The sequence below is a fragment of the Chlorocebus sabaeus genome, chromosome 25 (assembly GCF_047675955.1).
Source record: "Chlorocebus sabaeus isolate Y175 chromosome 25, mChlSab1.0.hap1, whole genome shotgun sequence".
NCBI lineage: Eukaryota > Metazoa > Chordata > Mammalia > Primates > Cercopithecidae > Chlorocebus > Chlorocebus sabaeus.
In genome coordinates, this window is record NC_132928.1 from 4874528 (window position 1) to 4888033 (window position 13506).

The following is a 13506-nucleotide window of genomic DNA, read 5'->3' on the forward strand; positions in this document are numbered from 1 at the left end:
ACTTAATAGTCTCTGAATAATTACCAAGCTGGTCCAGTCTTTGCTAAAGTCAGCCCAGGTGGGCAGTCTTGTGGGGTCCTTGGGACTTACAGCACCCACCTGGATCCCTCCATGTAGAGCTGCCTTCTCTAGTGCCTTCCTCTCACTGCCTCATTGTCAGCAGGTGAACCAAGCCCCTCTCCTCAAAATAATGTTTCTGGAAATTTTTCTATTCTTTTCTTAATGATAAGAGACAAGGTAGCAGAAATAACTTCTGCTGCTGCAAAACGGCCCTTTTAATGCCTAAACTCAACTTCTCCATCAGCTGCAGGGGTGATGGAAGGAGGGGTTGGAGGCAGGGAACTGTCATGCAGGTTGCATTAAATCCCATGCTGTGTGCAATTAGACAGCCATGTACAGATTTCTGGAAAGGCCACCTGCCCCTTCCTTACACAGCCTGCTTTTAACGCTGCAGATTACTCTGCTTCCGCAGCTCTCCTCCCACCAGCACCCTCTTGCCTCCCCCGGCCTTGCACTTCACAGCCGTTGCCAGTCAGCATCCCCACACTGTAAGAAAAGCATGCATTTTGGTTCACAAAGCAGCTTTCCATTTCATTTTTATCTGGGAACAAGTCGGTCACTTGACATCATAGGAGGTGTCTTCTCCATTTTACAAATAGCAGAAATGAGGGTCTGGGAGTTGTAGCGACTTGCCCCAGGAGAGAACCCAGACTCAAGCTTCCTGATTGCACACACGCAGGCACTTGGTGGACCACTCAGCCTCTTGGGGCATTTGAAAGGCTTCTGGAAAAACCTACTGAGATCTGGTGCACCCTGACCCAGCAGGCCCATTGTTGAAAATTCCAGATTAGAGATCTTTCATTTGGTTGGGGCATTGGGTCTGAGTTAAAATGCACTGCCCTTGGAAGGGGTGGCACGTTAGGCTTCCATTGGACACAGAATATCTTGATTAGCCTCCATGCTCAGAATGCCCCTTACAAAGTGGAGACAGGGGGCCTAGGAAAAGAAGTCAGTTTTCTTGAGGATGAGGAAGGGAAAGGTGGAGTGGGGCAGGAAACCCCCGAACTGGGGCATTGAGAACACCATGGCATCTGGGATGGGTGAGTGACATGAAAGTGATCAGAGAAAGGAGACGCAGGCAACATCAACTCCAGACCTCATTAGCTTTAAGACAGGGCCTATTCCATAGACTGTACAGGCACCATCTGACTTGAAATCTCCCCTCTGCCTAAGTCTGAAAGGCCAGGGACACAACTTGCTCCCAAAGAGAGACAATCAAGCAGGAGCCCCCAGTTTGTCCTGCCCTCAGATCCTGCCTCTGCTTTTGCCCAACACTGACTGACACCTTTCCCCATGCAATGACCTAACACAGCCGAAACCTTGCATCTGTGTGGTCAAGGCGAGGAGTGAAGTCAGAAGCAATCTTATTGTCATTAAGCTCGTGCAGAAGAACTTGGAATCCCAGAAGACTGGAATCCAGTCTTAGCTTCTACATCCTAATATGTCTACATCCTATTATGTCTCATTCCCCCTATTCAAGCATTAACTTGTTAGGAGAAAAGACTGTTTCTCTTTTCATCCTTTTCTTACCACCTCCCTACCCAGCACAGATTCCCCTCAAAGCTAACAAAGTCTGCCTTATGTGCTTCGAAAATAAAAATTTTTTAAAAACTTAAATATATGAAAGAAAGGAACACAAGGAAGTTGTCTTCCCTAACTCTACACTTTGGTAGTGTCTTATGGAGAGTGGGAACAGAGTCTTAGTCCTCCCTGCATCGTAAGTACTGACTCGATGCCTGACGCGCAATACACGCTTGTCGAACATGCACTGGATGCTGCTGCTCCATTGTCCCTTTTTTGGTCTTCACGGTTTCTCAGGCTCTCTGTGGATGTTTCACGTTCTTCTGGGGCTGAGGCTCATGCTTTCCACAATGAGAAGGCTGACACCCCCGTGCTACTGTGCACCTGCTTACTGCCGACATAATCCCATGTGTCTCTGCTTCTACTTCTTCCCATATCACATCTGTTCTTACGGTTCCCCACGTCTAACCTCCTTCCCTTAGACGTATTCTCCAAGTAGCTCCTCCCTGTCCTACTCCTACGTGCTGTATCCCCTTCACCAGCCCAGCTTGCCTACTAACTCCTTTGCTGACCACTCAGGTCCCACTAAAGTGGAGGCTCTGTTTTCTAAATTCTTAGTGTGTTTCCAGTCTGAGTCACATGGTTTAGCCCCTCCACCTATGGTGTGCTGCATTATCTTTGGTGATCCGTGCTCCATAAAAGCAAGGTGAACCTGCCTATCCTCACATTGTGCTCCTCCAACCCATCTGCCCCTCCCTCCAGCAGTGGAAACAGAAAAGATGCCCAATTATTGGGTAGCATTTATTCATTTTCATGCCTGGGCTTACACGTGAGAAGAAAGTATAGTATCATGAAGTATTTCTCAAAGGATGGGGGTCATGTCACTTAAATCATATTCTCCTGGCGGGGGGTAAAGAAGAACCTGTTAAAAATTCAGATTCCTAGAGAAATAGGAATGCTTTTACATTGTTGGTGGAAATGTAAATTAGGTCAACCATTGTGGAAGACAGTGTGGTGATTCCTCAAAGAGCTAGAACCAGAAATACCATTTGACCCAGCAATCCCATTACTGGGTATATACCCAAAGGAATATAAACAATTCTATTATGAAGATGCATGCATTCATATGTTCATTCCAGCCCTGTTCATGATAGCAAAGACATAGAATCAACTCAAATGCCCATCAATGATAGACTGGATAAAGAAAATGTGGTACATATACACCATGGAATACTGTGCAGCCATAAAAAGGAACAAGATCATGTCCTTTGCAGGGACATGAATGAAGCTAGAAGCCATTATCCTCAGCACACTAACACAGGAACAGAAAACCAAACACCGCATGTTCTCACTTATAAGTGGGAGCTGAACAATGAGAACACATGGACACAGGGAGAGGAACAACACACACTAGGACCTCTCATTGAGGGTGCAAGGAAAGGGAGAGCATCAAGATAAATAGCTAATGCACGTGGGGCTTAATACCTAGGTGATGGGTTGATAGATGCAGCAAACCACCATGGCACACAAACCTGCACGTCCTGCACATGTATCCCAGAACTTAACATTAAATTAAATTATTTTAAAAATTCAGATTCCTGGACCTTGCCTCAAGCCCATCAGAATCTTTGAAGGTGGGTCCAGGATCTGAGTTGTCACAGACTACCCCAGATGACTCCTAAGCAAACCAGCCAAAGAGCTACTAAATTAGTGGTTCGGAGCCTGGGCTATGGGGCCTGACTGGGTTCGACTCTCAGTCAATTTATTTGCAGGGATGTACTTTATTTAATCATCAATAAACTGGAGGCAAAAATAGTCCCCACTTCAAAGGATTGTTGTGAAAATAACTGAAGAAAAGTACTGAGCAGGGAGCTTGGCAAAGAGTAAGTGCTCAATAAACAACACTTTGGAGCTTTTGAAGAAAGAAAATTCTTCACAGTCCTTGCTGTTTCCTTCCAAGTGGAGGGAGCCCCATTGGCATAACACTGTCAGCATCTCTCCACCGCTGCACTCACTCTGCCACGGGGAAAGTCGCATGATACCTCATCGATTAACTTGGGAAGAGCAAATTGGACATGCTTGGTTCAGTTGCTCCCTTTGCCTCTTAAGAATAAAACTGCTGGCCAGCGCGGTGGCTCATGCCTGTAATCCCAGCACTTTGGGAGGTCGAGGCAGGAGGATCACCTGAGGTTGGGAGTTCTAGACCAGCCTGACCAACATGGAGAAACTCCATCTCTACGAAAAATACAAAATTAGCTGAGCATGGTGGCGCATGCCTGTAATCCCAGCTACTCAGGAGGCTGAGGCAGGAGAATTGCTTGAAGCCGGGAGGCAGAGGCTGCAGTGAGCTGAGATCGTGCCATTGCACTCCAGCCTGGGCAACAAGAGTGAAATTCTGTCTCAAAAAAATAAAAAAAATGGAACTGTCCCCAAAGAGTACACATCCTCCATTGTTCTTGCAGGAGCCAAGTCTGTCCTTGTATGAGAATGAAGTCAGGGGTAAGGGAGGAGGAGGAAGCTGATGTAACTCTGATCCCCCCTGCTTCACCATTCCCAGGCCCAACTGGGCTGTGATTGGGTGAGTTACCGAACCTAATTCCAGGGTTCAGTAGTAGGAAACTATAGTGGCATGGCCCCATTTACTGTCACTGCTTGTAACCCACTGGGGACTTTGTGCTTCCTATCCCTTCTATTCTGGGCTTTTCAGGTTTAGAGGTCCAGGTTCCAGAGGAGGAACATTCCTACCAAAGAATGTAGCACATGCTGCCAGGACACTTGGGGCCTGTGCCAAGGAACCTCACAAGAAGTGGTGTCACCACCGTGGCAGAGGAAATTGGCCCTGACCAGCAGGAGGAGAGAGAGCTGCTGTGCCCAGTAGGGACACAAGGAAATCCGGCACCCAGATGATCCACTGTGCACCTCTTGGCACTTCCTCTAACCAGTTTTGATGATCAATGTGCAAGTTCATCAACCAGAGCCTGAGGAAGGCATAGTGTCCAGGGACTTGAGTCATTAGAGATGAGGGTCTAAGTCACACCAACTGGCAAGAAGTGTGACTCAACCAGCAGAGGTATTTCCTGAGGATGAGAGAGAATGAATATCAGTTGCGATGGAAGCTGTAGTTTGTCCCACTAATCTTTATTTTGTAATCCCCTGCCAGGGAACAAGGCTGTGGGAATGCTGGAGACACTGCTTCTGGAAATGTATGAAATATAGGTCCATGCTGAATGCTGTCATGAGCCTCCAAGATCCATCTTGGGGACTGAAGGTCTTCTCTCCTTGTATGGTGAGCGCTGCCGGCTGACAGCCCTCAGCGAATAGCCCTCTCTGGGAATTGCCTTTGACTGAAGATTGCTGCCTCCCCAGGTCGCACCCACTTTTCAGAAGCAGCCTAAACCCAATGACCAGCCCATGTAGAAGTACAGATTCAAGAGAACAATTGTACAACATAGTGATTATCATTAATAACAATCTATTAGAGTCTTGAAAATTGCTAAGAAAGTAGATTTTAAGTGTTCTTACCACAAAAAATTATAAGTACGTGAGGTAATGCATATGTTAAATAGCTCGATTTAGCCCTTCCACAATGTATACATATTTCAAAATATCATGTACACAAGAAATGTATAAAATTTTTATTTGTCAATGAAAAAAGTAATAAATACAACTATGAGAGCTGCAAATAAAGAAGAGGATACAACTAATGTGGGAGGGTTTCAGAGACTCATCTTCCAAAGTAAAATATGAACAGATATTATTTCAAACTAAAATATTCACAGATAGCAGTATTAGCATTTTTTTTAGTTAATAATTTTTTTAAAGCCAGAAGGGTTGTAAGTCATTGCCTCATAGTAGCTGGCAGTTGGTACAGTGGTCATAGCCAGGATCTGCTGTTTGTAGTAACCCTAGGATAACGATTGAGAGTTTTTCATCATAGATAACTTCAGTAAAAATGAAGGCCAGATTAAAACAAAAAAAAAAGTATAAAGACCCAACATGCTCCACAGGATCGGTGAGACCTTTGATAAGACTGCAGTACTGCTTGACTTTTCCCTCTGCCAATCCTGCTTCCATTCCTTCCCCTCCTATGGGTGTAGATCCCAAAAGAACTAATAAACTTCTGCAAGCCAACCTTCATCTTGGATTTTGTTTCTTACTCCCCTGCAACAGAAATTCATTTTGCTCCTGCAGTAAACTACTTTCTCCAATCTAGCCCTTATTTATAACTAAGATGAGATTTGGCCTACAGCTTCCTTACTCTTTGCCTCATTTCTGATTCAGAATCTGGACAGGGAATACGGGCACTATTTATCAGACTGCTTCAAAATCTGAATGGCCATTCTCATTAGGAAATCCAGGAAAGATCAGTGCATAGAGGCAGGTAGGGTACAACAGTGTCATTATCACGTGGGTCATCAGTCAGGGTACAGGAGCCCTGCCAATGGGCTGAGATCCAGGGAAGCGAGGGATGGACATGACCATGGCAAGAGGGAATTTAATTTCAAGCTTTATTCTCCATATAAGCAGCCTCACTGCAGAACACCTTTCAGTCAAGGCTCAGACCAAGAGTCATTTGACAATAATAAGAGACCAGGTCTCTAAATGCACCTGATAACCTAATCATCCTGGCCAATCCCTAGCAGTGAGGTTCAGTGAGAAGAACGCTGGGCTTTGTCCCAACAAGAGTGACCAATATTTGATTGCCAATTTCACTATCACTATCTGTATGACCCTGAGCAAGCTTAACCTAACTTTGCTGAGCCTACTTTCCTCATCTGTAAAATAGAATAAGGAGAACCTTGCAGAGTCGGTGGAAGGATTAAATAAGATAATGTATGTAAAGCTCCTAGCACACAGCCTGGCTTTCAGCAACTCACAGCATTAGTATATTTCACATAAAGAGTTTTTAAGCTTCTCAATGTGATGAGTTATGACTGGTTTCTCCTAGCCAATTCATTTACCTCCCACTGTGCCATTTCTAAATAGGGAAACTATTTACACTTTGGCAGAACAAGACGTAGGTTTTTGAGCAGCTATATAGGGCAGGGAGCCATCTAATGAGCACGGCTTATTTTTATCCACCACTTTTGCATTTTAGACATGGCTATTTGGATACAGGTCAGCCCTTCCGGTAAAATATTGTTCCTGCTCACCTGCAATGGGTGATTTATATAACTCCACTTGGCCTCAAAGGACAGAAAAGCAATCAACTCCAAGTGGAGAGAGGTGTTACGACACAACTCAAGGCTGTGTGAGAATGAAAGACCAGAAGGTCAGGACTGGGAATTGACAGAGATAGTGACATGGCTAGGACCAGGATCTTCACTGGGACACTGCCACCCTAGAAATGAGGTCTTCTTGGTTCAGTTGCAATTCATGAGTCACTGGCCAATACCCTAGAGTCCATTGCAGGGAAGCAATGCCAGTGATTCAGGGAAATGTTTTACCCTAAGAGGGGGAAATACTGGAAGAAAATGTCAAAGAAATCAGATAAATCAATGCCCAAGGCTGCCATCAGGAAAAACCCAAACCCCTGCCCAGCCCTTTGGTATCATATTCTTCAGGCTTCTGCTGGCAACAGAATCTTTGGTTGAAGGAGCCACTATCTGACCAGTCTGTCCCCACATCGCTGGACTCCAGCTTTGGAAAAATGAGGAAATGGGCCTGGTGAAGGGGAGCAAGATAAGCAATGGAGCATCCCAAGGAGCCCAGACTCCCAGCCCCCACTGAGCTGGCCACTTGCTCAGGCTGCAGGGTCCCAGGATGAGACCTGACTGATAGCCAGGAGCACAAGTCCACCCAAACCATGCAGGGAGTGACCCTGCCAGCTCCCCATCTGTTTTCCTCCCAAGCACGCTACTACCAAGCATATACCTGGACAAATCCAGGGGAATTTTGATTCTGTGTCCCCCAACTTTCTTTCTCCTCATTCTTTTCCTGTCTTTCTGCCTTCCACCATGACCCATGTGGTAGTAACACTGTTTGTGCAGAAACTACTTTGAGGAAAAAAAGCCTGGAGCAGATTCATCCTCTGAAATTGCCTTCTCCTGGATGGCTTCCTGGTTAATGCTCATGGGATTACAAAATGGAAGGCTTTGTCTTGTGTCAATAGCATTCTAACATTAAGAGAGGATAAAGGAGGGGCTTAGCGGCTCCAGAGGGATCTGGTGACCCTGACTCTTCTGAAATTACACCCCTGGTTGCCCACACAAGAGACTGAGCTCCTGCCCAGCAGCCATCACATGGTGAAACCATCCCTATAAATTTTATAAAGTTAATCAGGGAAGAAGAGGGGGAGAGAAATGAAAATAAATCCAGCTTGCAGCACACTCAGCATTCATTGTGAGGCCAGCCTGCTCTCTAGCCCATTCCTCAGAGCTGTTTGATGCCTATTGCCTCAGAGTCACATGGACCCTAGATTAGAGTTCCCCATAACTGTTCTATAGATAACAACTTGAGCATTATGAAATGTTAATTTTTGTGTTTGAGATATTCTTTCAGGTCCTGCACACCAGTGACACTACTGACATCAGCTGGTCTGAAGGGCCCCATGAGAAACTGACTTTGCAAAGAATGCAGTTTCCACATTCTGATAATTTCATCCTCCTCACTGCAACCAATCCACAACCCAGTTTTCCAGCCCCTTGCCCTCTGCAATTATCTTGTAAACCTTAGCCCAAAACTCCTTCAGAAGATGAATTTGATGGTCTACTCCCGTCTCCTTTCTTGACTGCCTTGCAATTGTTAAACTCTTTGTCTGCTGGAAACCCTGCTGTCTCAGTGTATTGGTCTATTATTGCACAGACAGCACATGAACCTGTTGGTCCTATAACAATGGGACTCTTAGACAAACATATAACAACAATAACATTGCCATCAATTGAGCACTGTGAAGCTAAGAGCTTCACGTACATTATTTGATTCATCACAATACCCCCATGAAAGTTGGTGTTATCATCTTCCTATTTTATAGATCAGAAAACCGAGACTTGGAGAGGGCAAGTAACTCACCTAAGTCACATAGCTAATAACTGGCAGAGCCAAGATTCAGCCTCAGTTCCAGCTGACATCAGGGCCCAAGCTCTTCACTACTCTTAACTCTGGGTAGCTACAGATGCTCCAAGATGGGCCAAGTGCATATTTCAGCTCAGGCCCCCTTCCTCCAGAATACTCTCCCTAATCCCAAGCCTTCTCACCCCTGAGCTGGTTTAGGAGGCCCTCCCATCTACTCCCCTAGGGCCAGGCCAAATCTTGGTCACAGCTGCATTGTTTCATGTGTTCATGTGCATGCTACCCTCAGAGGAAACAAGTTATTGTATGGTTCTTGGAAACAGGGACTATGTCTTATTTGGCTTTATATCCTTGTCCCTTGTGTAGGACCTGACGCATAGTCACGCCAAATCTTAAAACTTTAAGAGAGTTAAAGTTTGGTCTCGCTTTCCCAGAGACCAGACTGTTTCAGACAATCCAGTTAAGTTTTATCACTGGGATGTAACCTGGGGTGCTTGGTTTGGCTCAAACCACTGAAAATTTTTCAAACTAAAGGCCTGCACAGGCTGAATTCCTTCTCCTGCATCCTGTCTGGGGACTTGAAGTCTAAGCATGGAGGATGTAGCTGTGAGTTTCCTGAAGTGAGCACTCAGGTCCCAAATCACTCTTTCATCTCCTCTGACTGCCTAAACTTGGTTCCTTTCCATTACATGCATGAAAAATAGCATGTAAACTAGTAAACTCTCATCCCCAGTGTGGTCTTGGGATGAGATTTGCATAAATAGTAATGATCCTTTAAATAGAATCATAGCTTTGCCTCTCTTTGCCCCTTTAAAAATGAGAATCAACAGCCAGGCATGGTGGCTCACCCCTGTAATCCCAGCACTTTGGGAGGCCAATGCAGGCGAATCACTTGAGGTCAAGAGGTCAAGACCAGCCTGACCAATATAGTGAAACCTTGTCTCTACTAAAAAAAAAAAAAAATTAGCCGGGCATGGTGGTGCACACCTGTAGTCCTAGCTACTCAGGAGACTGAGGCAGGAGAATTGCTTGAACCCAGGAGGCAGAGGTTGCAGTGAGCCAAGATTGCGCCACTGTACTTCTGGGCAACAGAGTGAGATTCTGCCTTGGGGGGGAAAAGAAAAAGAAAAAGAAAAAGAATCAACATGATAACCAACAGAGACTATTCTTAGGATTATTGATAGTTTCTAATAAAATCAGCTAAATATAAGTGTTATTGGTTATTAACTTGATTACTGAAGCCAACTATAAATAGAGGGTATCTCTTGGACAGCAAAGTAAAATCCAGAATCTCTAAAACTCATTTCAGCCGACAGGTTAACCCAGGCCCATGGCACAGTTCAAAACATGGGCTCTGGAGCCAGACTCACTGGCTGATTCCCAGCTTGCTGGCCTTGTGATCTCTTCCCTGACCTCAGTTTTTTCACCTGTAGATAGGCCTCCACAGGAAATATAAAGGCACTTTACCCATAGGATTATTGTGAGAGTTTAGTAAAATAATTCAAATGAAGTACTCAGCATGTTGCCAAGCATTTAGAAATGCTTAAGTGTAATTAAAATTACTCAATTAAAATAAAATCAGGCCAGGCGCAGTGGCTCATGCCTGTAATTCCAACACTTTGGGAGGCTAAGGCCGGTGGATCACTTGAGGTCAGGAGTTCGAGGCCAGCCTGGCCAACATGGTAAAAACCCATCTCAACTGAAAATATGAAAATTAGCCAGACATGGTGGCAGGTGCTTATAATCCCAGCTGCCTCAGAGGCTGAGGCAGGAGAAACGTTTGAACCCTGGGAGGCAGAGGTTGCAGTGAGCTGAGATCACGCCACTGCACTCCAGCCTGGATGACAGAGTAAGACTCTGTCTAAAAATAAATAAGTAAATAACATTTAAAAACTTATTTCTGTTTAAGATAAAATTAAAACTATTCCAAAGAAATGTGGTCCCTTGAAAAGTAAGTTCAGTCAGCAGAAAGTCAGTCTTGTTAACTGTCAGAAACTGTGCCTGACAAGTCTTGCAGGAGCCGCGAGATTCGTGACTAAGTTCACTCGTGCGAGAATGAAAAAGATGGAGTCTGCGGATCTGCCCGTTTTGTCAGGGGCTGTTTTCCCGCCCTGGGGTAACTGGGCACAAGAATAGATTCATTTTCAGTGGAGCGTGGTGGCTCACACCTGTAATCCCAGCACTTTGGGAGGCCAACGCGGGTGGATCACAAGGTCACGAGATTGAGACCATCCTGGCCAACATGGTGAAACCCCATCTCTACTAAAAATACAAAAATTAGCTAGGTGTGGTGGCTCATGCCTGTAATCCCAGCTACTTGGGAGGCGGAGGTAGGAGAATCCCTTGAACCAGGGAGTTGGAGGTTGCAGTAAGCTGAGATGGCGCCACAGCAGTAGTCTGGCGACAGAGCGAGATTCCGTCTCAAAAACAACAAACAAACAAAAAAAAACCCGAACAAACAAAAAAGAATAGATTCATTTTCTGCAGTGCCATCTTCCTTGTGCCCGACACCCCTGGCGTCAGACCTTGCTCATGATTCCAGTTTTATTCTCTCGGTGCCCTCCAGGTCTTCTGCAAGGCACAGTGGGTTGCAGCTATGACCAGGAACCTGTCCTGATCCATCATTATGTGCTCTTGGGCAAATTCCCGCTCAGCTCAATTTGGGACTATCCTCTTCCATCTGGAGGGGTCACAATTCCCTTATTTGGGCAGTGCTGGAGGGGACCACACCTGAGCCAGGGCCAGGAGGAGAAGCAGAACTGAGCAGGTAAGTACAAGAGAGGTGTTCTTGGTACCTGGTTTGCCCAGGACCATCCCAGTTTTAGCACTGAAAGTCCTGGGCAAACTGGGATGGCTGGCCACCCTAGGAAAATCCTAAAGGTCCCCTTGTAGGTGGATTGTGCCAAGGTGTCAGGTCATGTCAAAGGTGGTGGGGGGGAAGCCTAACAGTGCTAACCCCAAACTTTCTGTTTTATAATGGCCCTTTTGATTTCTTCAAATGCCGTCAGAGAAAACAGCACAGTTCACCAGCCTCTCACTGGTGATACAAGAGCTTTGATGTACTTAAGAATCATTTTTATTTCATCTTCCTGTGTTCTCCGGATTGAATAATACCAGTCCCTTCTAGCTGTGCTGTCATGCCATCATCCCTGGTTACTCTCCTCTGACCCCATCCCATCCTGGCCCCTGGCCCCTCAGTTAGAACCAGAGAAAGACCAAAGGCTCCAGGGGATTGTCCCTACCTCTGGGTGGAATTCTCATCTTTGGAGTCCAGTGGGGAATGTGGGCTGCAGTGTCAGGGCTCACAAGGTTCTAACCTGGCCTCGTCTGAACTTGAGTGTTCAGCACAAGCACCCAGTTTAGCTCTGGACTTTCAGAGGGGAGTGGGAAGAGGAGGAGATGTACAGAGGAAAATGTCTGACTTAGGGTGAAACCAAGTCAGAGTGGTGGGACTTTCTCCAGAATGTCCCTTTCCTTACTTATGACCCCACCTCTCTCTCCTGGCTCCTTGAAGCAGCCCCCTATGAGAACAGCAGCATGGTCTGCATGTCATCAGAGCCCCACTGCAGTGACACCTCCACCAAGAAGTCTCCCCAGCTCTCCTGTCTTCCTCATCAGCCTCCTCTAAAAACTCCTGGTACTCCCAGAGATTGTACCACAAAAATTTGCACTTAATGACTACTTTGTTTCATTCCTCAATTGGTTCATGTTGATTCTCTTGTCCCAATGATGTTTCAAGATATTTTTGGAACAAGAAGCTTGTCTCACTTAACTTACTCACTCACTTTTTTTCCCTAAACTTTCACAGCACCGAACAGGGTGTCAGGGAGCTAAAAAGTACTCAATAAATACTATCGGAAGATGGTGAATGAATTCTGAACACACCATCCCCCAGCACAATACCTTGAACACTAAAGCTCAACACGTGTTTGTTGAATGAATGAATGAATAAATGAATGAATGAATGAATGAAATAAACACTCCTGTCTCCTACTTATCCACATTCCTGATATTCGCCACCCTGGTTTTCTGAAAAACAAAATAAAAATATAAAAAGATGGAATGAGACAAAAATATAGTAGAGTTGGATGAAGTGCTTGGCATTTAAGTTATTTCTTTACTTCTTATGGGGATATCCTGGCTTCTTATCTGCTCTATTGGTGGGGGAGCTAGAGGTATATTTGAAAAACACACCCACCATAGACCCATCCTCTAGAGTTTTTGCTTGTATCTCATTTCAAAACTCCCTGCTTCTTCAGGAGCTGTAAAGCAAGCCACAGGATGGCAAAAAATCAACATGAAAAAAAGGTAGCATACATTTAAACTGCTGATATTCTGAGAGAAAATCTTTCAGAGTACTTTTAATGCTTTTAGCTGCTATCTGCACACTCTACAAGCAGATTTCTATTTACTAATGGTGGCAATTAAGGCAAGGTCCTAGGCTTAACACAAAGTGATTTTTTACTGAAGCAAATATGCTAATCAACTTTCCTGCCATGCTCCATTTTCTCATCTAGCTTAGTATGTTGTGCCCACAGCCTCAGAATCGGGAAGCCTCTCTGCTATGACATGCATCTTTCTGGCCACATACGGAAACTGGATTGGCAATGACCAGTGATATTCTACGTAAAAAAACTTGAAATGCATGGCACAGAAACCTTAGCACTGTAACCTTTGATATCACTTATTCTCAGTTTCCTCATTTGTAATATAGGCATATGATTTTGGAATTAAATGTAATCACTTTGGCAATGCAGTTAACACACTGCATAGACAAACAACCACTCAAGAAATGTTAGCCACTGCAAACATAAAAATTGTAAAATACATTAGTGAAGCCAGGCACAATGGCTCATGCCTCCTGAGTAGCTGGGACTACAGGCATTTGCCACCAGGCCTGAGGTGGGAGGATTA